Source organism: Desmodus rotundus, chromosome 8, assembly GCF_022682495.2.
Source record: "Desmodus rotundus isolate HL8 chromosome 8, HLdesRot8A.1, whole genome shotgun sequence".
In the NCBI taxonomy this organism is placed as follows: Eukaryota; Metazoa; Chordata; class Mammalia; order Chiroptera; family Phyllostomidae; genus Desmodus; species Desmodus rotundus.
The window spans coordinates 134599382-134624639 of NC_071394.1; positions in this window are offsets into that span (position 1 = coordinate 134599382).

Genomic DNA, 25258 nt, shown 5'->3' on the forward strand with positions numbered 1-25258 from the left:
AAGAAAGGAGCTTAAGGAGAGTTCTGCACGGAGCAGGGGCCCCCTGCAGAGGACGTGTCCCCACGACGCACAGACGCTTCCGGTGACTGGACGCGACGCAGCTGGTCACCGGATACGCGCGTGTCAGCTATTCCAAGTCGTCACCCTCCCAGCGAGGACGGCCGCCGGAGGGTGGAGTGGGCACTGGGGGCGTGGGGGTCTCTGGGATCGTCGGCCAGCCTCGCCGTGGCCACAGACACGCATGGAGCCAGCACTGCGGGGCGGAAGAGCTACTTCAATTATCAGAAGCAATTTCACACGTGGTTTAACAGTCGAAAGTGGAGTTTTGAGTTATGATTTCCGTGGTAACAGCCCATTTCCTTTGTTTGGATAAACTGCAGGCCTGGCGAGATGGCGCGTGACGACCCTCTCGAACGCACGGAGCTTCCGCGCTGCTGTGGGGGGAGCAGGGTTTCACTCTGCCCCACAGAGACCTGGCCCCTGGTCAGCGTGTCCCTGGCCAGTCCCAGCTGCCGTCCCCACGGGCACCTGGGGAGGCGGTGGCGGGGCGGGTCTGCCGAGTGGGCCACACAGCTCGCAGGTCCTCAGGAAGGAGGCTCCCCCGAGCAGGAGCAGGTGGGGCAGCTGTCAGGTGGGGGGAGGGGAGGAGGCACACCTGCCCCAGGTACAGGCGCCCTCTGCAAGAACCACACCCAGCTGCCCCCCTTGGCACCCACCGGGTGAGCTCCGGCCAGAGACCACACTCAGCCTCTGAGGCCCATTTCACTTTTTTTTTTTTAAGATTTGATTTATTTTTAGAGAGAGAGGGAGAGGGAGGGGAGGGAGGGAGGGAGAAGGAGGGGGAGAGAAACATCACCATGTGTTTGCCTCTCACATGCCCCGAATCAGGGACGAACCAGCAACCCTTTGGTTCACAGGCCGGCACTCAATCCACTGAGCCTCACTGGCCAGGGCCCAAAGCCCCTTTCAAACGCTTCCTCCCCTGAAGCCCTGGCTGACCCACATGACGTCACTCCGCTGTGTCCTCAGAGCCACCGACCTCTGTGGGAAGGCCCTGTACCGACGTCCCCCCGTCCTGCACTCCACACTCGGGGCCCCCCCGCTGTGTTTGGGGCCAGCCAGCCCCGCCAGGCTTGTTCCCAGAGCAGCTCGGCCGCAGGTACTGGAATCCCTCCCATCCACCAGACGAGGAAACTGAGGTTGGGGCGGGGACAAGGTTCACTGACATCACTCAGCGGACGCACAGCTCCCCTGAAGTGTGAGGGCGTGTTGGCCTTGACTTCCGGCCATTTCGTCAGAACACGGGCCGCTGGGGTAATTTCAGGTCACACCGCACGTCGAGTGCGTGTGCTCGTCCTTGTGTGTGTGCCGACAGGCGTCATCCACGCTGAAGCATTTCACACAACTCGTCACCCAGACGACCCGCGCCCGCCCCAGGCAGCGACGTCACCTTGGAGGCTCGGCCCTGGTCCAGGGAGCAGCGTCATTTACACCACGGCGACCGCAGCGGAGACCAGTCTGGGTTGTTTTTCCTACAGGGCTGGCCAAACACTTTCCAGCCTGAGGGACCAGATTGCTTGTTTTATAGTTGCTGGTATAAGCGTCCCCGCCCGATCCTTAACTGTGACGAGATTGTGTTTTAAGGGCGTCTTTCTCGGAGGATGTGTGTGGCCCACGCCGAGCACACCGTGGACGCTCGGGAAATGGTTCCTGCGGGCCTGAGTGAGAATCCGCAGCGTCATCCGCAGCGTCGTCCGCAGCCTCTGCAACACGTCCCCCTAGGAGCCCACCGTCTCCACACCGGTGGTGTCGTCACAGTGCGCTGCCAAAGGACAGGGCGTCGGGGTGCGATTCGGGCTCCGAGGCAGAACTGCTCCCCGGGGGGACCGCGCTGAAGTCCACGCGGCATCGAACACACGGCGGCGAATGCCCCGCCCGCTCGCCTTCACCTCGCTTCTCCTCCCCGGCCCCGCCCCAGTCAGCGATGGGTGCCCTACGATGCTGGGTTCTCGTCACAAGGGGCATCCTCTCCCCACGAGCGGAAACAGCCCGAATCAGGTCTCACAAACGTCGATGACGACGATGCTGACCATTTAATGCAGGGATGTACTGTTTTTACAGAGAAATATCCCAGGGCAACACAGACCCCAGCCCCGGGGAGGCTGTTTCTGCGCAGCCTGGCTCTGCCCCCGCCGACTGCGCGGCCCTGGGCCTCCGTCTCCTCTTCGGTTCAATGGGGACAGTGGAGCGACTCTCAGGCAGATCCAGATGACGGGCGGGAGCACCTGGCCCAGCAGGGAGGCTCTGACAAATGCAGGGGTTGGGGGGGGAGCGTCTCAGTTCTGAATGACGGACCACAGGGCTGAACCAAACCAAAACCCACCACTCCCGAGGGTGTCACCGTTTACCCACCTTCCTCAGCAGCTGCGTGCGATGTGGGGACATCGGGCATCGGCGCTGTCCACTGGGGCCGCCACCAGCCACACGCAGCCCTCACACACCTGAGCTGTGGGTGGTGTGGCTGAGATGCCAATTTTGTAGCATTTTAATTCACTGAAATTTAATGCCTGCGTATGTCTTGTGGCCTCCCTATTAAAATGCAGTTGGAGAATCAACCATGCAAAATTAGATTATGTTTTGAACTCAGTACAAAATTTTCAGAAAGTAGTAGGTATTTTTTGAAAGGCAAAACAATTTTTTTTTTGTCCAAAGCCCTGCTTTTTGCCCTGTCCTTATCTTTCTTGTCACAAACTGGAACGGCTTGTGGGATCTTCTGCTTTGGAGAGACAATGTGTGGACGGAGATTACAGGCCCATTTAGAGGTCCCAGCGGCCCCTCGGGAGATACTTAAGGCCCTGGGGTCATTGCGGGGGCGGCCGAGGAGTCAGAAGGCCGTGGTGGCCGGTGGGCGGCCCCCAGCCTTTGTCACGGCTCAGAGGCAGCCGGGGTTAAAGGCGGCAGCGATGACGCTGTGTTTGCTGCTGATAAGCCCCCCCCCACCCCCCCCCCCCCCACCGGCTTCGTTTGTTCTCGGGCACTGGATCGGGAGGCACCCACGCATTCTTCTCGCTCTGGCCCTGAGCAGTGAGGAGGAGAGGTGCTGAGAGCGGAAGGAACGTACACAGTGAAGAGAAGACGCTCTGAGTGCCGTGCACAGTGGCCCTCGGGGACCGGCTCACTTGGCCTGGGGTTGCTCACTGAGAAGTGGCCCGCTCGGGATGGAAGGACCACAGCCGAGCCAGGGTTCGCGGTTCTCGGCGCTTCCCCTGAACCCCACAGGCAGCTGCAGACGCAGAAAGCGCTGGTCCCTTTGGGAACACTTCTGGAAGGACGAGCGCCTTGAGCTAAGGGTTATGTGTAGACGGCAGCAACCTGATTCTTTGGGACAGGGGTCCTTCGTGTCTTCCCCTCATCCGGCCCTGCCCCTTCCGGACACTCAGGCACACACGGACCTCCACGTCCCACAGAGGACACAGTACCCTCTCGGAGTCGGCTAGGTGCGCTGGAAACTGCATTAGGTCTGTCCACTCCCCGGGGTCGCATTTGGTAAGTCCATCACGCCCCCAGGGACCGGGGCTCACCGTGGGTGGGGGGTCAGGCCACATCGTGGCAACTTCACTGCCAGCGAGTAGAGCCCAGTGCCCCCTGTGAGTCGCAGCCCCAGCAGGCCTGGGGGGCTCTGGCTCGGTTGTTCCCCAGCCACGACTGGGCAGGCCACGACCCCTCATCGTTCGGGTGCATGCCTTTAGGGTCCCATGCACTTTGCAAACTGTCACATGTGTTTCCGCGAAGCCCCTCACCTGCTGTTGCGCAGCCTGACGTCCCCCGACCCTGAGGACTCACCGCCGACTGGCCGTCCGATGGGCAAAGGGACGGAGGAGCCATGGACCCCGCGCGTTCTTCCAGTCTGGACACTGGCGGAGCCCTGTGTCCCTCCTGCCAGAGAACTGCTCCCATGACCCAGCGGCGGCCGGCCCTGCCTCACGCCCCCACACGTCCACGCCCGTCTGTTTCTCAAGGGAGAGAAGCCACAGTTCTCCCAGAAAAGATGCGATACTCACGTCCTTCTCCAGCCCTGGTGCATGAATTTTACACGTAAAATAAGCACTCACAGCCCTGGGTGACGAGGTCCGTGCCCGGGAAGCTGCACTGGAGGACCCGACTCAGTGGGCCCTGACCTGCCGAGGCCCCACATTCCGCAAGGCCCTGGCTGCTGGCTCTGCGGGCTCTGCGGGCTCTGTGGGCTCTGCGGGCTGCTGGGGCAGGACCAGCCCCTCTGCATGGGCAGCACCCTGTGTCTGTCCTCCTGGCCCTGCAGCCACATCTGCACCAGTTCGCAGGTGGAATGTGGGAACTGCCCCCTGTGTGGTGGCGACTTGGCTCGGCATTTCGGGGAGTGCGCGTCGAAGGCGGCCCTGCACCCTGGGCTGTGCAGGGGGTGGGGGCAGTCTGGCTGTGGAGCCCCAGTGGGCAGTCACAGGGCAGAGAAGGAGCTGGGCGGGCGAGGCGCCTCTGCTCTGGGACACCTTCAGGGGCATTAATCGCGCCCGTTCTTCGCTCTCATTACCAATCAGAGCAAACAGCTGCTGCGTCTGCCGCTCTGCGAGGTCTCCACAGGCCGCTGCTGATTTCCATAAACCGGCTTCACAGAGTGCCCTGGGGTGCAGGCTGGGCGGGGGCGGGGGGTGGGGGGTCCTGAGGAATGCAGCTGTCACCACAGTGACGGGCGCAACAGGCCTCCTGGCTGTGGAAGCAGCGCTGAGACTTGGGGGGTTTCTGGTTTTCTGGGGAGCAGGAGGCAGGAGAGAGTCTGCCATGGAAGCTGAGCCCCGGCCCCCACGTAGGGATGCAGGGACTCCTGATGAGCGAGGGGTGCAGTGAGGCGGCGGCACCCTCCTTCCCAGAGACGCCACGCTCCGAGCAGCACCCAAAGGGGCGGTCACCGTCTCCTTCACCTCCCTACACTGCCCGGTCCCCTCCTAAAGCCCGGACACGGCCGGCGGGGACAGGAGGCATTCTTCTGTCCTGGCGCAGTGCCGGCAACCAGCAAATGCGGCCCCCGAGCTCATCTGACACTCCACAGTGAATGAGCCAAGGAAGGGGGAACGTCCCTTCGTCCTGCATTCTGGGCAGAAACAGACCTGAGACTGGGAGGGCTCAGCCCCCGCCCCCGCTGATCCCGGCTCCTCCACAGAGTCCTGGTCACTGTGGCTGTGAGGCCACCGCGTCATTCTGTGACTCTGACTGAGGTGTGGGCGCTCCACAGGCCATCGTCCCCAGAGGGACCACCACCCAGATCAGGCCTCATGTTCCGTGGGAGAGAGTGGAGTCGGTCCCCCTAGCTGGGGTGTGGGGGCCGCGAGGGCAGCTCGTGGAAAATGGCGCTCCTGGGCGCCCCGCGGAGCACGGGCTGGTGGCAGACGCAGAGCTGGAGTCAGATGTTCCAGGACAGCGGACTCCTGATTTCGTAATGGGCTGCATGCACATCCACACAGCTGGGTGGTGTGGGAGCCGCCTGCATCCACGGACATCTACTGTGGGGGTCCCCACTGCAGAAGGAGAGGCGGGGGGGGCACCCACGAAGGAAGAGGCCGGAGCCACTGGCTTCGAAGTTGGACGGGATGCAGATGGGAATGCAGAGAGACTGAAGGCGAGAGAAAGCAGGGTGCCCGGAGCCTGCAGAAGGAGCGCCGCCCTGCGGGACTCCTGGGTGCAGCCCACTGAGACGCACCCCAGACGGCCGCCCCCGGACCTCGCAGAGACAGCGGGCGTGCACAGTGGGAGCCACAAATGTGTCTGCTGCATCGGCAACAGGGAACCCTGACACGCCCCTCACACATACATGGCTGGTCCATTTCCTTGTCCCAGGTCCGTCTCTGTCCCCACATCAAAGTGGCAGGTCAGCCCTGTGCCGAGCAGTGGCCACTGTGTCTGGTGTGGGGCCAGATGCCTCGGGTCTCAGCTTCATCAAAACCAGCTCTGTGACCTTGGACGAGGTGCTTCCCCTCCTCATGTCCCCCACCTGTGAATTGGGGATGGAAATGATGCCCACCTTACACGGCAGGGGTGCGACTGCGTGGGTAAATTCACATCAAGAGCACTAAACAAGCTCTTATCTACACAAAGTGCCATCCCTGTTTTAATGGTGACGGAAGTGACGTGAGAGGGCTCGACGCACTCGCCCTGAGCAGGGACGATGGGGGTCCCACGCGGCCACTCCCTGCGCCTCAGCTCAGGACTGCGGCAGGGCTGTGGCGGGACCCCAAGGGAGGACAGGGCGGAGTCTGGACGGGAATGACAGGCAAGGCGCCACTTGCCGGTTCGCAGGGAGCGGCAGGGCCGTGTCGCACGCGGCGGGGGCTCCTGCGCAGGGTGGATGGCAGGCTCGGAGGGACTCGTCGTTACTGAGATAACCGTTCACCAGAAACACGCTGAAGAGTCGGACACGAGAGCCACAGGCGACGGCATGTTCGCTGCCCCCCCCAACCCTGAGGGGCAGCATGTGTGTCTCCGAGGGCCAGGCCCTTTCCTTGGCCCTGCGCGCACCTGTGCCGCCCACCGCCGCGGGCTCCACCCTCCGCAGGGCTGCACAGATCCGCATTCGCAAGATGTGCTGCTGGTGAGGAGGCCGCACGCACTCGGACCCGCCCATCTACACCCATGGCGCCCCCACCACCTGCGGCCACGGTCACTGCCGATGGGCTCGCAAAGGGCCTGCAACTGTCTCAGGGCCACGCTCCTCGGGAACGGAAGGGGATGGCCCATGTGAGGACTTGTGACCGCACGAAGCCTACTACAGGCACATCCGGCTCCGTCCCAGAGAGCTGCTGAAGGCCTCGCGGCTGAAGGGACTGGTTCCCGGCCATGGCCCGTGGGACTCTCGGGTCTCAGTGCGCAGGACTGTGTCTTTCTGGGTGGAGGGTCTGCTGACTTAGCCGAATCTCTCAGGCGCTGCAAGCCACTCCCCCGCCATCGGTCTGTGTGCCCTGAAGGACGGGACCGCAGGGGTAGAAAGGAGAGCCGTGGGAGGCTTCGCTCTGCTTCCTCTGTCACCTGGTCACCTGGGGAGGGAAATGTCCCCGAGGGGCAGGGACACTTGTTCCTGACACAGACGCACAGTCACTTGGCCCCCCGTGTGGGCCGGGACTCCCCATCCGCCGAGGCCAGCCCCGGAGCAACAGGGAGAGACGGAAAGAGACCCGAATAGCTTGCACTTTTTCTCTTTCCTTTCCTTTTAAAATTTCTCCTCTAGCCAAGACGTAACTTGGGTTCACGTTGGGAAGTGAGTGCTTCAAAGGCTTGCCTGAAGAGGGTGTAATGTTTAAGCACCGCGAGTTAAGAAGACAGGGCAGTGCCATCTCTGACCGGAGCGGCAGGCAGCTGCCAGGCCAGGTGAGCAGAGAAGAGGACGCTCCGGCCGTGCAAACCACCTCCGTCCATGCGCAGAGGAAACACGGTGTGTGAGGGTGTGGGTCACACGTGCACACCTCCACAGTGACGAGTGTGACCGGCCCGAGCCCTGGGCCACGAATGGACCCCTGGCTGCGCTCGGTGCTTGCTCACAGGGCAGGCTCTCAAAGGTCAAGAGGAGTCGGTGCTCCAGTAAAGAAGTGCTGAGTGTTGGACTCTGGGAACGTCTGCCCCCCGACTGCCACCCGCTGCCCGCAGGAAGGTGGGCGTGCGCCGTGATCGGGCAAGCGCATCATCCAGAGTACGCAGGCACTGTGTGGCTGCCGGCCCTCCTCGCTCAGGGCCGGCTGGCAGGCCGGGGCTCACTGCCTCTTCCACTTGCCCTCTGCCTGGATGGGGGTTTATTTCCACTGGGCACAATCAAAGCGAGAGCCAGGCCCTGTTCCACGAAGGCCTTGTTGCCAAGGGGGTCTCCATGCGTCGGGTCCTCCCTCCCTACGGCTCTCTGCGTCCTCTGGGGCACCCTGTACCCGGGCTCGGCGCCGACAGCTTTGTGACATTGGACAAGTTAGCTTTGCTTGTGAGTTCACAGCCGGTAACCTGTGCCAGGCACGCCTCTGAGCGCTTTAAAATGTTAACCTTCCCTCTCTCCTTACCGTCCAAGTGCGGAGGTTCAGCTGTCGTTACTGTTCCCAATCTACAGATGGGAACACGGGGGCACAGAGAGATGAACGCATCTGCCCACAGTCACAGGTCAGCAAGCGGGAAATCCAAGGTCCTTCACCACGAAGCTGCAGACACTTCTGGGTCTCCATGTGGAACGGAGGAGGCCAGTTTGCTGGAGCCCCACCCATGCAGCGACTCCGTTTGGGGAGCAGGGCGTGGCCTCCAGTCGTGGGTGAAAAGTGATTACATACTGTTCAACAGACAATCGCTCTCGGCACAGAGAAGCTGCATTTCGTGATCACCTTCTTAGTAACTGTCTCCAATCAATTTGCTTGATGGGCAGGGCGTGTACGTAAAGGCGTGACCAGTCGGGAAGACTTCAGGGTATTTTTCCTGTTCAGTTTGGAGACGGGACTGCCGAGAGCCTAGGCTGCAACCGGCATCTGAAGCGTCAGATGGACGCAGAGACGGACCCAGAGGGGCCCTGACATAGCTGCAGGGCGGAGCAGAAGCGGTCAGCTCCCACGACGGGGGTATCGATCTTCCTCCTCTCTGTGGCCAGCGCTGCAAAGACGAGATGAAAGCTGTGACTTCGACGCATCACAGTTCGGAGAAAACACTACCAACCTTTGGAACGAGGCGGCGGCTTTCTTCTGTGACGCCCGGGAAGGACTGTCAGGGGCAGAGGACACCTTTCGGGGATGGGCAATTTAAAAATGCAGTTAGGAGAGTGAAATGCCACTTGGAATGATGGAGGTGAACTCGAGGTGATAATAAATAGCTTGTTCTGCTCCCCGGTTTCAAGTGACCTTTAACCCCCATTTCCTACGGAGGCTGGAAAACAGAAAGGTCTTCTCATCGAGGCCTCGGACCAGATTTCCAGATTCGGCACCGTGCGCGTTGGGGTGTGAGTATTTCAGCGCTGCCAGAGGCCTGTCTGATTCCTAATGAGGAAAATAAAACGGCTCTTACCAGGAAACCCTGTGAGTCCGGTTTCGTGCTCTTGTGAAGCCTGTGCTCCTCAATCGAATGTGCTTGAGGGGCTGTGTGAGCTGGAGGCGCCCGTGAGTTTGGTTCGGGAGCGCGTCCTCCTGCCACACACGCCGGGGCAGGAAGACGGCGGCCCACGGGCCTGAGACACTGGGCGTCCAGCTCTCCACGGAGGAGGTTTGCCAACTCCTGGTCCGCGCCACCAGGGAGGCAGAAACAAACACAAAGACACGACTCGGCAGCTATGGAGGTAGCTCAGGGCCCCCGGCAGAGCTTCTGACGTCACAGACTTTTGAAGCAGAGCCCCCATTAGGATCCCTGGGGGAAAACAGTAAAAACTTCGGGACTGAACGTCCTGACGTCCTTGACTGAACCGCGGTGGCCTCTCCATCGAAGCTGGCACCTGCCCCAAGCATGCTGGCGCCTCCCTCGTGACCCAGCTCGTCTTTCAGGGCCTGAGATTCTGAATGAGCAACGCAGGACCTCACCTGAGCCCTGACGACGCATTTTTACCAAGAAACTTCAGATTTCGGCAAGAGAATGATTATCCTGGAAAATAGCGCCGATGGGGAGGGGAGTGCAGACTTCGGCTTGGCACGGAGGCCCTCGTGATGCCCTGGGCCCAGGTCTGTGCAGGACCCGGACAGTGCCCCGCCTTTGTCACCGGAGCCTCTTCGTCCCTCCGAGGGGCCTGTGTGCTCCATCACTGCGAAGGAGGTCCCTCCGCAGGGCCCTCTGGGCCCCTCACGGCGACGCCCACAGTCTGCGTGCTGAGCATGCACTTCACCCTGAGCCCAGGTGGCAGGAAGATCAACCTGCTTTCAAGATTCAAAACGTGAACAGCATCTGCTTTTCTTTCTCTGCAACTGGCCGGTCCGTCCATCCGCTGAGACGCTCAGACTGCTCAGCCTGCATCACAAACCTTTCCAGTGGTCAGGGCTCTGCGTTCGTGTCTAAACGGTGGCACTGGGGCACCCCGCTCCCTTCACTTCCTAAACAGGTCACAGCCGGACAGCAATCTTCCCACGCTGCCGTTTGGCACCAACGTTAGTCTGCCCCCCACCTCGCCCCGAGCGCATGCGCCTGCCTGGACAGCACGACCAGCAGGAGAGCGGAGCCGGACGAGGGAGGGGGGAGGAAGGAAGGACAATGGGACCAGTGGCGCCTGAGAGTCAGTGTCTGGGCCGTGGGGGCGGGGCAGCGGCCACCCGTCACCCCTGGGCTGAGGGGTACCGAGTGCACAGCCCTGGGGCCCTGCAGGCGGGCCGGTTGTTGAGCAGGGCCACGCCCGTGGTGGGATCCCAATCAAGGCTCCCCATGGCCAGGACAGCCTGTGGGACCGGGCCCTGCCCCCCAGGGCTGCAGAAGTCCCTCTGCGGGCGGCAGGCAGTCTGTCCCCTGCACCCTGTGCGGCTCCCACTGTCACTGCAGGTCACAATGAGCATCGGTATAAGATTTCCTGAAGCTTCTGGCTTTTTTAATATTCAAGATGCCTGCCGGCCCGCTTCCCTGTGCAGTGGGACGGCAGACACGCCGCGTCCCCCCCGAGACTGTGCTCTGAGATGGGGATCTGGACGGGCCCCCCAACCTGAGTGGCTAGGCAGGCGACGAAGCCACTGTCTCTGTTGTTCGGTTGTGACAGATGCCGCGTGTGGCCCGAGTCCCCACGAGCCGGGCTCGGCCTCAGTCCCCGGGCCATTAGCTTCGTAACCACAGTTATTTCCCGCTGCGCAGACTGCTGGTGCTCCTCTCACCCCCAGCCCCCGCCCCTTCCTCACGTGTCCCCCTCCCATATCCTCCGTGACAGGAACCAGGAGGCGGCCATCTGGTGCCACCTGTGCGTGGGGCAGGCCTGCGAGGGAGAGGACGTCCAGCCTTCACTGCCCCACTGATGCTGGTATCACGCCATCGACGGCCCAGCACACGGCCCTGCGGGGGTCCTGGACTCGCCAGGGCAGACTCTCCGAGGACCCGCCACCCTACCCAGGGCCGCCTCGGGGCTGAGTGTCTGCGGGGCTGGGACACACGCTGACGGACTAGGAATAACTGCATTTGCCAGATTAGCCTCTCCTGCACGTGGGCCGGTGACAGGGGCAGACTCGACCCCACAGGCAGCCGCAGGGTGAGGGTTAATAGAGCTGGAAGGGCTCCCGGGTGGGCATGCCCCGCCCCCTCCCCCAGCGCCCGCCCCAAGGCCCCCTTCCGACCTCCAAGGTCCTGCATTCCAATCACAGGTGGGCACTGCGCGCTCTCCTGCACCCAGCGTCCCTGCTCTGCCCAGAGGGGGGCGGGTTGAGTCCCCCTGTGAGTAGCCAGCTTCCTTCCCAGGACGCAGGGAAGGTCGCCCTTCTGTGGTGGCGCCGTGGGGGCTCTGGGTCTCCTCCCACACTCACGGGAGAAGAGCCACTTGGCTGAGTCCTGAGCTGAAGCGACCAGGTTCCTGCCCCCGACTCCCAACCACCCCGGATCCTGAGCCAAGGGTCCGAGACAGACGCCAGCGGAACATGTAAGAAACAGTGACGGCACCAGAATAAGGCCGTTCGCAGTGTCTGCGCAAAGCTGCGGCTCTCCCTCCGGCTGTCCCTGTCCCTTCCTTTCCGAGTCCCGGCCCTTCCCTGCCCTCTGCAGACGGAAGTCAAGGGCAGGCTGTCCCTTTCAGTTGCAAATGAGCCCTGGCTCTCCCAGCCACTCTTGGCAGCTCCGGAAAGGGCATTTGACAGCGATTCCCAGTGGCAGAGGGTTTCACACTCAGGAGCCTTCACAAAATGACGCCTTATCGGTAGCAGCTGCTCAAACCTGTGGCCCAGGAGCCGGACCAGCCCCTGCTGGGTGGCCCGGGGACAACGCCATCCCAGTCACTAAGGAAATGACATGTGTTTACAAAGGTGGGGACAAGGGCTGCCTCTCTGAACCCTGCAACGGGGGCCCAGGCACCGACTGGAGGTCTCTGGGTGGGGGGCGGAGGAGTCACCCGAGGAAGCCCAGCAGCCTCCGCACAATTTCACCCGGGGGGGGGGGGGGGGGCGGGGTCACCCCTGGGCTAAGTGGCAAAACTCGAGGCTAAAGAAACGCGCGCGCGGGCAGGCGGTGCCCGACTGCTCCACGGAAGCCGCGTTCGGAGAGGCCATGCTGAGCAGGCACGTTCCCCACCCTGAACGGGCTTCCCCGAACAAGGGCAACCTTAAGAGGTCCGGGCCAGAGAGCAGGGCCGCCCAACCCGGGGTGCACGCACTGCTCTGCGCAGGGACCGGGGCGGGGCTCTGCGTGTGAACGGGGGCTCTGTGCCGGCCAGGCGGTGCTGTGAGCGGAGTCGCCACGGTCTCTGTGGTCGGGCGTTACTGCCATGAGCAGTGGCCGGCACTCTGACAACGGCCCTTGTCCAGTATTGGTTCCTGTCCCTTTGAAGTGACGATTAATCCCAGAATGAAAAAGCCAAACCCATGCATCACGACCTGCAGGATGCAACTCATCGACTCATCGGAGGAGAGAAGCCAAACGCAGTTTGGGGGGAAGCGTCCGGAAGCCAACACCCAGCGCTGCACTCCACTCAGGGAAGCAGGGCCCCGGCCGCGCCCACAGGCACTTCTCCCACCCCGACCACCTGGAGATGCAGGTGTGTGCATTCCCCTGTGTGCGCTCCCCTGTGTGCACTCCCAGGGCTGTGCCGCCGGGCGGGGCTCCACACAGGCAGCAGCAGAGTCCCCTGGAGCTCAGCCGAAATTCAGGGCCGAGAATCACCCCCGCCCTTGGGGGCTCCTGACCGAGCTTGCCACATCCCTGCTGACCCCAGTATCTGTGCTTCGCCCTGTGGAGGGGCCGGTGCGGGTGGGCAGGACCACACGCAGGATGGTGGGGGCCACGGGGAGACGGTGCCTGGGTCACAACGGCTAAAGCACCGGGTCGTGCTTGGTGCACCCAGGCCTGGATGAGCCCGGTGGGTTCCAGGTGGCGTTGCCCTGTTTGCTGGTGTGGGGGGGAATCTGCGGCAGTCTCCACGGCTAAGTATAAAACGTATTCTGACGTGTGCCCTCAGTGACGCCTGGCCCGGCCGAGGCTGAACAGACTGTGGCTGGCCCTGCGTCCCAGCAGGCGGGACACAAACAAGGACGCACACTGGGACACACAAACAAAGGGCCGGTGAACAACGAAACTCGTGAAGACAACCCCTGCGCTCAGACGCCGCTACCGGCTGCGAGTCAGAACTGCACCCCCACTTCCCGCCCCCACGGCTGGACGGGACCCCGTGATCTCCAATCACGACGGAGAAACTGAGCCACACGGAGCGGAGCGGCTGCCCTTGGTTTAAAGCCCTCCCAGCAGCCCCAGGGGAGGGCCACGGCTCGGGGCTCCTGGGTGTGGAGCCCAGGCAGCTCGACCAACTCCGCAGGCACGCGGCTCAGCTTCCCAGGGCTTCCAATCCTGCCCTCCCGCGCTGAGACCCGAGGGAGAGTGCGGCTCACTCGGAGAAGCATGGGAAGCACACCTAAATGTGCTTTTCCTATTTAAATCACTCTGATCTTGTTACAAGGCTTGACCCTTACTACCCTTCCCGTACCTGCTGTTTCTGCAACTGTTCTGAAGCCCTGTGGAGGCGGGGGCACCAGGAACCCAGGGCCACACCCGCGCACACACTCAGGGAGCAGTAGTGACCCAGGAGCCCTTGAAACTGGCCCGTGGGGAGCGAGTGCGGCTGGTCTGCCAGGCAGCGCGGGGGTCGTCTGGACCAGGCCCACGTCAGGAGCGGGTGGATGGGTGGTGCTGCTGTAGGAGTGCTCTGTGTTCTAGACATTCCTTCCCTGCACGGCGCTGGCCTCGCTGTTGGGGGTTTCAGGGTGGCCGCCGGGGTGACTGGTTGTCTGAGCAGACACAGCTGGTTAAACCCGCTGAACTTCAGTTCCCTCTAAGACACAAAGAGGTTATGGTGACAACGATAAGATTAATGGAGCCTGGCTGTGCGTGTCGTTACGTTAAGTGTGGCTGTGTGTGGAAGGAGGTCATGAGCACACGTGTGTGTCCCTGGCCCTAAGGGACGTCCCCAAGTCCGCCCGGCCCCAGGACACACAGTGACCTTGCTCAACACGTGCCCCTCCCACTGCCTGCGACAGGGCCGCCGCCCCTCGGTGCTGGAGGGCGGAGCCCCAGCGCGGCAGGACACGGGGGGCCACTGTGCGGCTGTCCAAGGCGCTGTCCTCTGGCCCTTCCTCCTGCAGACCCCGTCAATGAGCCCTTTGTGTGCGCGTTTGGAGACCCCGGTCCTTCGCAGGAACTGTTCTCGCAACGTCGCATTTTTTAAGCTGAATGAGGGTCTGTGCCGCACACCCTCTTCCCAGAACACACGCCCTTGGCGGCCCCCGGCGTGTTTTTGGAGGGTGGGGTTCCAGCGCCCGGTTGCACAACGCTGTCCCTGATACTGGCCTTGTCACAGCAGGGCTTCTGGACTGTGGCCTGGCCTCGTGTGGCCTGCTTCTGACACTGGGAGCTGGGGTGTCCCGGGCGTTAGAAAGACCGCACGCACCCGGCCGTACCAGGGCCTCACTGCACGCGATGGATCTCGACCTGCCGCTAAGGCCCCTCTGCCGGCTTCTCCTCTGCCCCCCAGGACTGCCCACCCCCTGAGGGCGAGCTGGGAGCCCCGTGCCTGCCCGTCCGAGCCCCCAGTAGCACCCACCGCCCAGGTGAAGGCCTCTGCAGCCACACACCCGTGTCCGCAGCCCCCACTCTGCGTCTCTGAGGCCGCCGACCAGCTTGGCGATGCACCGGGTTTCGGGAGAGGTGTTGACTTGAAGTGAGTGTTCGGAGAAGGGTATTTGGGAAGAGGGTGACCCTTCCAAATGTGGCCCTTCCTTTGAGACTCTTCTGGGAAGGTCCGTCCACGACACCTACTTACATATTTTTGAGACATTCATTTATGCCAAAAAGTGTGTGCTGAGCCCAGGCAATATCCTCAGACCTGAGTCACACCTGAGGACGGACAGAAGACACCGCCGATGAGACTTTCGCCTTCCCTGGGTCCTGCCTGTTCCAGGCCCGTGGCCCCAAAGCTGCAGTTCTCTGCTCAGCCACCGAGACAAACCGCCCTTTGATGGACCATCAAAGACCCCAGAGAGGCAGCTCCAGCCTCTTCAGGGGAACCGCCTGCAGGGGAGGGTGGATGTCCCTCGGTCAGGAAGCTACCTGGGCACAGGCGCTGCCTGTCAATTTCCACAAGCGCACGCACCGAGGGGTTAGAGCATAAGAAAGTGAACCCCGGCCACCCCCTCCTGCCAGCCTCGCTATCACGTTGGACTTGCCGAAATGGTGCTGAGGACTGTTCCAGTAAAAAGGCTTAATCCCGCACACTCGCTAACGACTGGCATTACTGGTGTTCCAGATTAAAATTAAGTCGGGGCACCCCCAGAAAGCAAAAAGAATATATGGTTACTGTGGAAGTGTCCAAGATACTAAAAAGCGTAAAGAAAAACTTCAGTACACAGAAGTGAGCGTGGCTTATTTTCATTCTATTTCTGAATGCGTGTTGATACAGGGGTGGCCTAACGTTAGACGGAGTTTTGTAAATTGATAGCACATTGACTGAGAAAGCAATTAACCAAGCAATACACACACTCATAGCAAACTGACGGGAGACCACAGGTAAGTACAATATCAGCAGGCTGTCTGGTGGTCGGCGTTTTTGCGTGTTTTCTGCTGTTTGCTTTAGGACCCAGAGGCTTGTTTAACGTGGTAATTGATTTCCCTGGCGGTTGGGAGCCCTGTGCCCTTGGGGAGCGTTTGAACAGAGGCTGAGCTCTTCCCCATTTCTTTCTCGTTAGCTGGGTGGAGAGCCCGCCCCTCCTCGCAAAGGACCGGGTATGAAAGAGACAATTATGTGGGCTATTACTGGTCGGAAGGACCTCCTGGCATTTAAACGAACAAAGCCCTCTTTGTCCTTTCCTTCCGTGAATCCTTCCCTGGGAGGGGGCAGTGTGCTCTGACTTCCCTGCCTGGGGACAGCAGCCCCCACCCCTCGGAAGGGAAGTGTTTGCCAGTCTCCCCGACCCTGGTGGCCTGGGTGTGGCCTCCGCCTGCCCTGCTCCCTGGCTCAGGCGCTTGGGCAGGGGGCTCCGAAGCACAGAGCACCCTGATTGGTGCGCAGGCCCTGGCACTCGCTGGCATGAGCTTCCCATTCTCCCTGTTTCCTGTTAAGACAGGGAGACAAGGCTGCTGAGAGCAGAGCCCAGCGTCCTGCAAGCTCGAGAACCTCAGGGGCAGGGCCCTGGTGCGAGGCCTGCCGGTGCCAGGACTGAGAGTCTGCAGGCCCGCGTCCTGGTTCCCTGTGAGAGTCGCTTCGTGCATCCAAGCCCGAGAATCAGCTGCGTAAAACTTGAAGGTCTCACCCGAGTCGCTCAACCATTGGTGCACTGGGCAGAGAGAAGCCCTGCAGGGGACCCACACCGTGAGAGGCTCCCACAGGCAGGAGGGAGCCGTGGTCACCGCGGCCCCATGGCTGACACCTCGCTGGCGCTGGCTGACCAGGGGGCTCCTGAGGGCCGGTCAGAGGGCCCGTCCCTGGGAGGAGCCGAGTCTAAAGTTCAGCCTCAGCTTCAGTCTGTGGGCGAGGGGCCCAGTGCGAGCGACTCCGTTTTGGCCTGTGGGCTGGTTTTTAACAGGACTCTGCTGAGTAAAATGTCTGCCCCCAACCTCCCTGCACTTGTAAAGCCGCAGGATCAGAAACGACAGCCACGGATCCAGCATTTCTCCATGGCCCACGGCGAGAACACTGCGCCCCGGAAGCGCCCCTGCATGCCCACTGCTGTGTGCATGGCACAGGCACCGGTGCCGCCTGTGCTGCCTGCCTGGTGTTCCCGTAAGAGCCAGGAGGGCCTCGGTCCCGCCGCTGTCGAAGGAGGGGCCCGGGTCGGACACCGGCCTGTGCTGAACCCGCCCTCTCCACGTGTCTGTCCCTACGTGAAAGCACAAGGTCAAGGTCAGCGGGTCGGCGTTTAGGAATCCGGGCTCCCGTCTCTGCCCAGGTCAGCTCCCAGCAGCAGGGCAGGAAGGGCTGACCTCGAACGCCCCAGTGCAGACGCATCTTCGAGGTTCTTCCCAGCGACCTGTGGCTCTGGGCGCCTCCCCTTGGGGCTCTGGCTCAGTGTGGTCATTTCCTCCCCTACTACTGCCTGTTCACCAGCCTCCACGACCCCTGGTGCCCTTGCCTTGCTGAAATCTGACTTATTTTGGGGACAGACGTGGAGACACATTGTGCAGGACCTGAAGCTTATATAGCTTGGAAGGGCTTATTTTAGAAAAAGAAAATCTATAAATTTGCAAATACAAAAGGTACATTGGGAGGGTCCCGGCACACCCGCCTGGCAGTCCCTGCCCACTCGAGCTCCCTCATTGCCACCTTCAGCATCTGCTCCCGGAGCTTCGTCTTCCCGCCCTGGGCCCACCTCCTCCGTCACAGCGCCCACACCTGCCGCTGGAAGTGCAGGGTCCTTAGGACAGGACCTCTAGCCCCCGCCCCGCCTGCCCCGTCTCACCCCCAGTCTCCTGCAGGGCTCTCACAGTGAGCCTCTCCCTGCACTGTGTGGAGTTGGAACTCCAGGCCTGGAGGCACAATTACCCCTGATTATGTAGGAGCTGGTAATCCAATTTGCACAAAGCCTCCAGCCCCAACAGGGTCCTGCCTACAGGGAGAGGCTGCAGGCCCCTTAGAGCCTCCCCAGGGATGGAGGGGCGGGACCCTGCCTGGCCTCCAGCCACCAGCCCTCCATGCTCTGGGGCAGAGCTGGGGGTGCAGGCCTGCCAGCCCCGGAGGATTCCAAACGGGACATTATCTGCAGTTGCCCTTTCCACCCCTTGAGTGGGCATGTGTCCTATGGACCAGCCTCTCTGGGAGGGACAGAAGTGCATGCAGATAAGCCCACACACGCCCTGCCGGCAGAGCTGAGGATTTTTAGGGGGCATGTCAGGATGAAAGCTGTGCTTGAGGAGGGTTAGCAGGCGGCTGCAGAGAGCGAGGTGGCATAAGCAGCAGCTCAGGTCCGGCCACCCGGCTGTCCCCGCAGCCAGCTTCCCATGGGGACACTCCTGTGGCCAACACATCAGCTGGATCCTGGTTCACTTTGGAACAATCACAAGCCAAAATTAATTTTATTTTAATCTTTCAAGTCTACTGGGTCTAACAATTTATCTTGAAAACCTCATGTACGCTTAGGCACAGAGCCCGTCAGAAGACAGTGTGCGCTCCGCCCCCTGGCCGGCCGGGAAGGGGCTGGAAGTCCCAGCAGGAGGCTGTCTGGAACCGCGCGTGGAAAGTGCACATGGACCTGGGAGGTGACCCTGAACCCCGGGGGCCAGGATCACACCACCAGATCAGCCATGGGGCAGGAGGAGGCCGACTGGGAGGGAGATCAGGGACCAATCCCTCTCGAGTGGAAAGGATGGCCCAGACCCTGACCTGGGTTACTGGGGCTCGGCGGGCTCCCCCGCAGGCCAGGAACAGGAAGGGCTAGGCGGGCAGAGAGCGAGTCCCAGCCCCGGACCGGACGTGCTGCTGCGCGGAGATGGGGCACACGGTGCAAGGCTGCCAATGGCAGAGGACGGTCTGTGTGGTCCCTCATCCATGCGCACACTCACACTTGACCTGAAAACTACCAAAGTGCCACAGATGGGCACACGCCTGTGTACGCACACCACACTGAACTCACCTCACGCAATCCCCCCATGCACGGATACACGTTCACTGGAGCACGCCTCCCGGCGCAGGTCCAAGTGTGCACACGGGCACACACGCTCACGGGTGTGACACACGCATGTAATGCACATGGACAGACACACAAATAACACTAACACCAGCGTGCACACACAGAACCCGCGTGCACTCACACACGTGTGCACAGACTGCACACGGACCTCGCTCGCAGTGGGGCACGGGAAAGCCGCATGGGAAGATCAGAGCAGTCACACCATCTGCACCGACGTCTCGGGAACATCTGCGTCCTAACGAAGAGACGCGAAGGGAAGCAGGGAAATCAGCCCCGGTAGGACCGAGTCCACAGCTACTCCAGCCTCGCCCCACGGGAGGGAGGTTCAGTTCCAACCGGGCGGAGGCGGGGTCCACTGCACAGGTGAGGTCGCAGCGCTGCCTCTGCCCTGAGCAGGTGCGCGGGGCGGGGCCGCATCTCGGAGGTCAAGGTCACGTGAACAGGCGACAGCGGGGGCTCACAGCCCCCGAGCAGGCCGCTCCGGACCGCCCTTCGATCGCTTCACTACTTCATGCCTTGAACACGAGGAGAAGGGATTCCAAATGGAGGTCTCTCCATGCGAACTTCTATTTCACGTCTCAGCGCGCATCAGGGGCTTGTCCGGGACGGGAGGCTCTTCGCCCCCGCGCGAGTCCGTGGCATTCGGGTCAAGACCTGGTGGCGGGCCCAGGCCAGGGCTCGCCCGGGGTGTCTCCACCCCACGGGGTCCAGCGGAGGCCGCTAGGCCCTGAGGACGCCACACAGGGCCACCCTCGCGGGCTGGCACGTCCGAAAGGCGAGGAGGGTTTTCCTGCACGACCGTGCGGGTGGACAGCCCTTCCTGAGCCCGAGAGACGCCGTCCCGGCCCGCGCGTGAAAGCACAGTTCTTTACCGCCCTCTCGTGGCGGCTCTCAGAACAGCGCCCGACGCCCAACAGCCACTCCCTCCCCAGGCGGCTGAGAACTCCGGGGCGGGCCGCCAACACTGGCCCGCAGACCCGGCAGTGCTCTGCGTTGTGGCCACAGATAACCCCTCCTGACACACAACAGCTCCTCCCGGACGCTGTGCAGCGTCCCCGGCCACCGTGCAAAATTCTCACCCCGACACGGGTGTGGCACCCGCGCCCCGAGCAAGCATTCCGTGAGCAGACACGGGGACCAGGTGAATTAGTGAGGCTTCCGTACGTTTAAAGGGAAATTGACGCATTTCAGGGAGTAAAATAAGATTATGTCAACGCAAAGCATTTCTGAATAACACTAAATAGGTCGCAACCCTAAGAGGAAAGGACAAGAGCACGGAAGCTACAGTCAGGCCACGGGGCTGCCCTTTCGAGGTCTGTCTGCAGTCGGAGCTGGCTGCTGCTGACCCCTCAGGAACAACACACGTGCCCGAGCGGAGCCTGTGCGCGTTTGGGGTGCGGATTCGGGTGAGGCCCTGAGTGACTGCGTGAGAGCCCAGTGGCTGCAGGGAGCCGGTCTCGCCGGCACTCACGCAGGCAGCAGCTGAGGCCGGAGCTGGGGCCGCAGGTGCTGTGTGGGGGCAGCCCAAGGGCAGAGCCTTTGCAGGGCGGCAGGACACTGTCCCAGACACACGCTGGCCGCATTTTCAAAGGTCAGCGCTGAGCGGGGCGTTTCGTCAGGAGAAGCTGCTGTGAGAGACATTAGTTGCAGAATCAGTTTTCCTTGACGGTCTTTAGTTACTGGCCTCCACAGAATCTGTGCGATCCTGACGTAGGTTCTCCTCACCGCAGGGTGAGAGTCACCAGGCGGGCGCGTGGGGCCCGAAAGTGTGCCTTTAGCTCCAGCCCCGTCCCGGTTCGGGGAGCACGAGACCCTGTCCTCCGACAGAGCACCCAAAGGCACAACGGCAGCGTGATGGGGAAAGCCCACCAACAGGCCCAAAGCGTAGTTCCAAGTAAACGCTGGCAGAGAGGAACGCTGCCCTCTGTTTCCACGGACTGTGTCAGAGCGGCGGCGGCCCGCCGGGGAGCGCGCGCCACCTGTCCCCGTTTTGTTTCTTTATCGGAGGCCACGTACAGTGCGTTTCGTGAGAGTTGTATCTGACCCAGGGCTCAGGGATGGGCTTGGTGTCTGTTTCACTGTTTGATAACCGCGTTGCTGCCCAGGGTTTTGAACGTCTGCCTGTGCCGCTAATTCCCCAGCTGGGAAGTCTGCCCCTTGCTGGGGTGCTCTCGCTGTCTCCTAACACCGGGGGACAGGCCTGTGACCTACACTCTGCAAACTGGACAGGCTGGATCCCACTTCCAGGACAAGCCCCAGAACTGGGAGGCCTGAGCTCTCCCGCCCATTACGGGCACCCACCGGCCATTCTCTGGCAGGCCCCAGAGAGATGCAGTGTGATGTCCAGGCCCCGGGTGCCGCCCCGGGGTGATGTGTGGTCTGGACATGCCTCCTGGGCCCACAGCCTGGTTCTGCTGCTTTCTTTACGCCGAGAGGGCGCCCCTCCGGTTACAGAACTAGGGCTGCCCCACCTGCCCACACGGGTACTTGGCCCTGCCGCTACAGTCACAGCGAGACGTGCATCCCCAGACAGAGCTTTGTGGGAAAACGTCAAATGTAGCTGTCTGTGTGTATACATATACATTGTAACATTGACCGTGTGGGGTCAATACATCATAACATCAGCTTCTTTTTCTCCATCAGAGTCCCGCCCTAGAGGAAGCCCCGAGATTTCTACCAAAGGGAACATGAGCCTGATGCCTTCTGTCACCATCTGGTGACACCGGGCAAACTGTCTCCCTCATGCGGGTCTCAGTGGACTCACCTGTCAAGTGAATAATGGAATTGCGTGCCTGGGGGTTGGTGCGGTGGCCAGTCACCTGTGCATTCGACACTTGGCCTCACACCTGCTTTCTGTGTTCACTTCGGTTCTGCAAAAGGACCCAGAAGCCCTCAAACTACATTTCCCAGGCTTCCTCAGTAGCTGTGTCCACTTAGCACGCGACAGGCAGAACAGAGCAGGGGAGGAAGGAAGAGGCGGTCTCCATAGAAACAGCCAGCTCGGGCTATCGAGAGAGAATGCTGAGACTGCTTGGCCCCCCCGTGTTAACACTGGAGAAAGCGGAAGGCATGCTGCGTTCAAGGGCATCGTCGGCATCGCCCTCTGATTCTTCAAAAGCGAAAACTGGATTCCACAGATGGGGGAGGGCAGGACTCTCAACGTGAGAACACATCACAGAGCCGAGGACACAGACCCACGCCCACGAGGACCTGAGTCCCCCAGGGAGGGAAAGGCAGGCCTGAGGTCCGGCTGGCAGCTCATCTAGAACGCTACCCTTGCACTTGGCTGACAACTCGTCCTGTTTGAAACGAGCGTCAGCCTCCCAGTTTTCTAAACCCACACAGCCAGGCTTTCTGTTTGAAAACATTTCCGAAGCATTTTAGCCATCGTGGTCCGTTCTTTGTTCACATGGGTGCCTTCGAGTCGCTTTTCTCTGACACACACTCTAGGACGAGAAAAGAGCCCGCTGTGTCTGCAGCACGGTTTCCCAGTGCGGGGCGGGGGGGGGGGGGGGGGGGGGGCCCAGGGGCAGAGGTGTGAGTCGTGTCCGTCTCAGGTTTTCATTCCCACGCCCCCAGCAGGACTGTGGGGATGCTCCACGGGAGCGGGCACGGGTCCGGTGACGAGGCTCGCGGTCCTGACGGACTCTTGTCGTTCCTGTTGGGCATGGCAGCGCGAGGGCACGGAGGCCTCTGAGGGCTCCTTCCTGCCCCGCCCTGGGCACTGAGGGGCCAGGCACTCTGCGTTTGGCCGCTAAGCGACCCCTGGGAAGTGCTGGCGCGCAGCTCTGCCCGACCCTCTGACGGACAGGTCCCCTGCACTCAGCCCGCCCCCTGGATGTGCTGTGAGCTTCGAGCTGCAGGAGGCGGGAGGCGGCTCCGCCCAGGGCCTACGGCGGGGAGGGGGGGGCCTGCACTCTGTCAGTCTGTCTTCCACGGTCTGACGAGTGTCCGGCATGGTGCTAACTCCCTTTGCTCCGAGCTCACACCCACACAGCGTCCTCACTTCCCTAGTGTTCTCTCCGCTCCGCAGCCTCTCGGAAGGACGAGTGGATGTCTGCCCCTGCTGGTTGGAAACAGGTGGTGCTGCTACCGCTGCGTTCCATTTTGCGGGAGCTTGCACCCCAAACTGCTCTCTCCCGACAGAGGAGGGGGCTGCGGCGGCGGGACAAACTCCATGCACAGGAAACGATCAATCGGCCGTCACCCATGGGACCTGGGCCGCAACAACCTACAAAGAGCCTCAAATCCAAAAAGAATGTTTGACCTTCCAGGAACACAATGCTTTGTGTTGCTGAAGCTAATAAAAACATTGTATCCTGTTCTGTAGCAAGGGGTGATCGGGACTTCTAAACAGGGCTTCCTCCAGGGAGAGAACACACCGTCAGGGCACAACGTTAATGCCGTCCAGTGCGAGAGGAGACGGCTCAGGAGGGAACAGGGTCCACAACTTCGTAATTGCCGCGCACGGCGTCTGGTGGGCCCTGGACGATCGGGCTGGTCACTTCATAAGGTGCGTAAATGTCCAATCCCTGAGCAATGCACCTGCATCTAGTACCATATCGCGTGTTAACTGTAGTTAAAAACTTAAAAATATATTTAAAAGAAGCTGCTCCTGAGGGCCAGGCTTCTAATTCAGCAGACACCAGGGACTGGAAAATCTACTCAAAGCAGCTAAGAGAAGGAAACTCTTCGTTGCTGGAACTTCGGGGTCAGCGATTGGAACACTCAACGCGTCTCCCAGGGTCTTAGCCTCTCCCTGCTTCATTCCCTGCTCTCTGAGCAATGCATCTTTCCGCGCCACCCTCATGCTCTTGCTCTGTGGAAGGGACAGATGGGGGTATGTGCCTCAGAAAAAGGCCTGGGCTCCTGCTGCGCCCCTCCAGTTTAGAGGCTGGAAGAAAGAGCAGCTTTCTCCATCCACCCACCCATCACCCATCCATCCATCATCCATCCACACACCCATCATCCATGCATCCATCATCCATGCATCCATCATCCATCATCTATCCACCCATCCATCCATCCATCCATCATCCATCCATCATCCACCATCCATCCATCCATCATCCATCCATCATCCATCCATCCATCATCCATCCATCCATCTCCATCCACCCACCCATCATCCATCCATCCATCATCCATCCATCCATCATCCATTATCCATCCATCCATCATCCATCCATCCATCATCCATTCATCCATCATCCATTATCCATCCATCCATCATCCATCCATCATCCATCCATCATCCATCCATCCATCATCTATCCACCCATCACCCATCCATCCATCCATCTCCATCCACCCACCCATCATCCATCCATCCATCTCCATCCACCCACCCATCATCCATCCATCCATCTCCATCCATCATCCATCCATCCATCTCCATCCACCCACCCATCATCCATCCATCCATCATCCATCCATCCATCATCCATTATCCATCCATCCATCATCCATCCATCATCCATCCATCATCCATCCATCCATCATCTATCCACACATCACCCATCCATCCATCCATCTCCATCCACCCACCCATCATCCATCCATCCATCTCCATCCACCCACCCATCATCCATCCATCCATCTCCATCCATCATCCATCCATCCATCTCCATCCATCATCCATCCATCCATTTCCATCCACCCACCCATCATCCATCCATCCATCCATCCACCCACCCGTCATCCACCCATCCATCATCCATCAATCATCTATCCTCCATCATCCATCAACCCACAGCGTCTCCAAGGAGTGTGCAATGAAGTCCCCTGAACGCTGGCCCACAGCCCCGCGGGGTGGGAGAGTGACCACTGCCCATGGGATGTCTCAGAGTGGGAGCGAGGCCCCCAGGGAAGGGACTGGTGACATCTCCAGGGTGGGGGAGGCTGGGCTGAGCTGGCGGGACAGCAGAGAGAGGCTCTATCAGTGTGCGGAGCCCTCGCCACACTGATAGAAAGGTGGCATGTCTCCCAGGATGGCGAACTCACTAGGAGCTGGTGGTGGGAGATGAGCGGTGGGACTAGGGGGGCGCCCACCGCGGCTGCGGCGCAGAGACTGGACCTGGTTTCTAGTTCCAGCCAAATGCTTCTAACTGGGGCCTCGACCTCGGTTCATCTCAGCCAAATGCTTGCGCGCGCCTGCATGATGACAGTCCCCACATGCAGAATGCGGACCGGGAGGAGCAGTTTCTCTGGGGTTGTGTGGCTGTGGGGTGGCTTGCCCTGGCAGTTTTGTGTTCTCCACTAGGGGGCTCTGTTCCTCTGAAAAGTAACCTTGCAAAAAAAAAAAAAAGTGAACAAAAAGAAACCTTCGCCAGTCAGCTTCCTCTGGCGGGGCCTCCACTTTCTCAGGGCGCTTTCTGCGCACCGTTCACATTCTGTTTTGAATTTTAGTTAATTACTGCATTTTACTTACTCTGCTTAGAGAATTT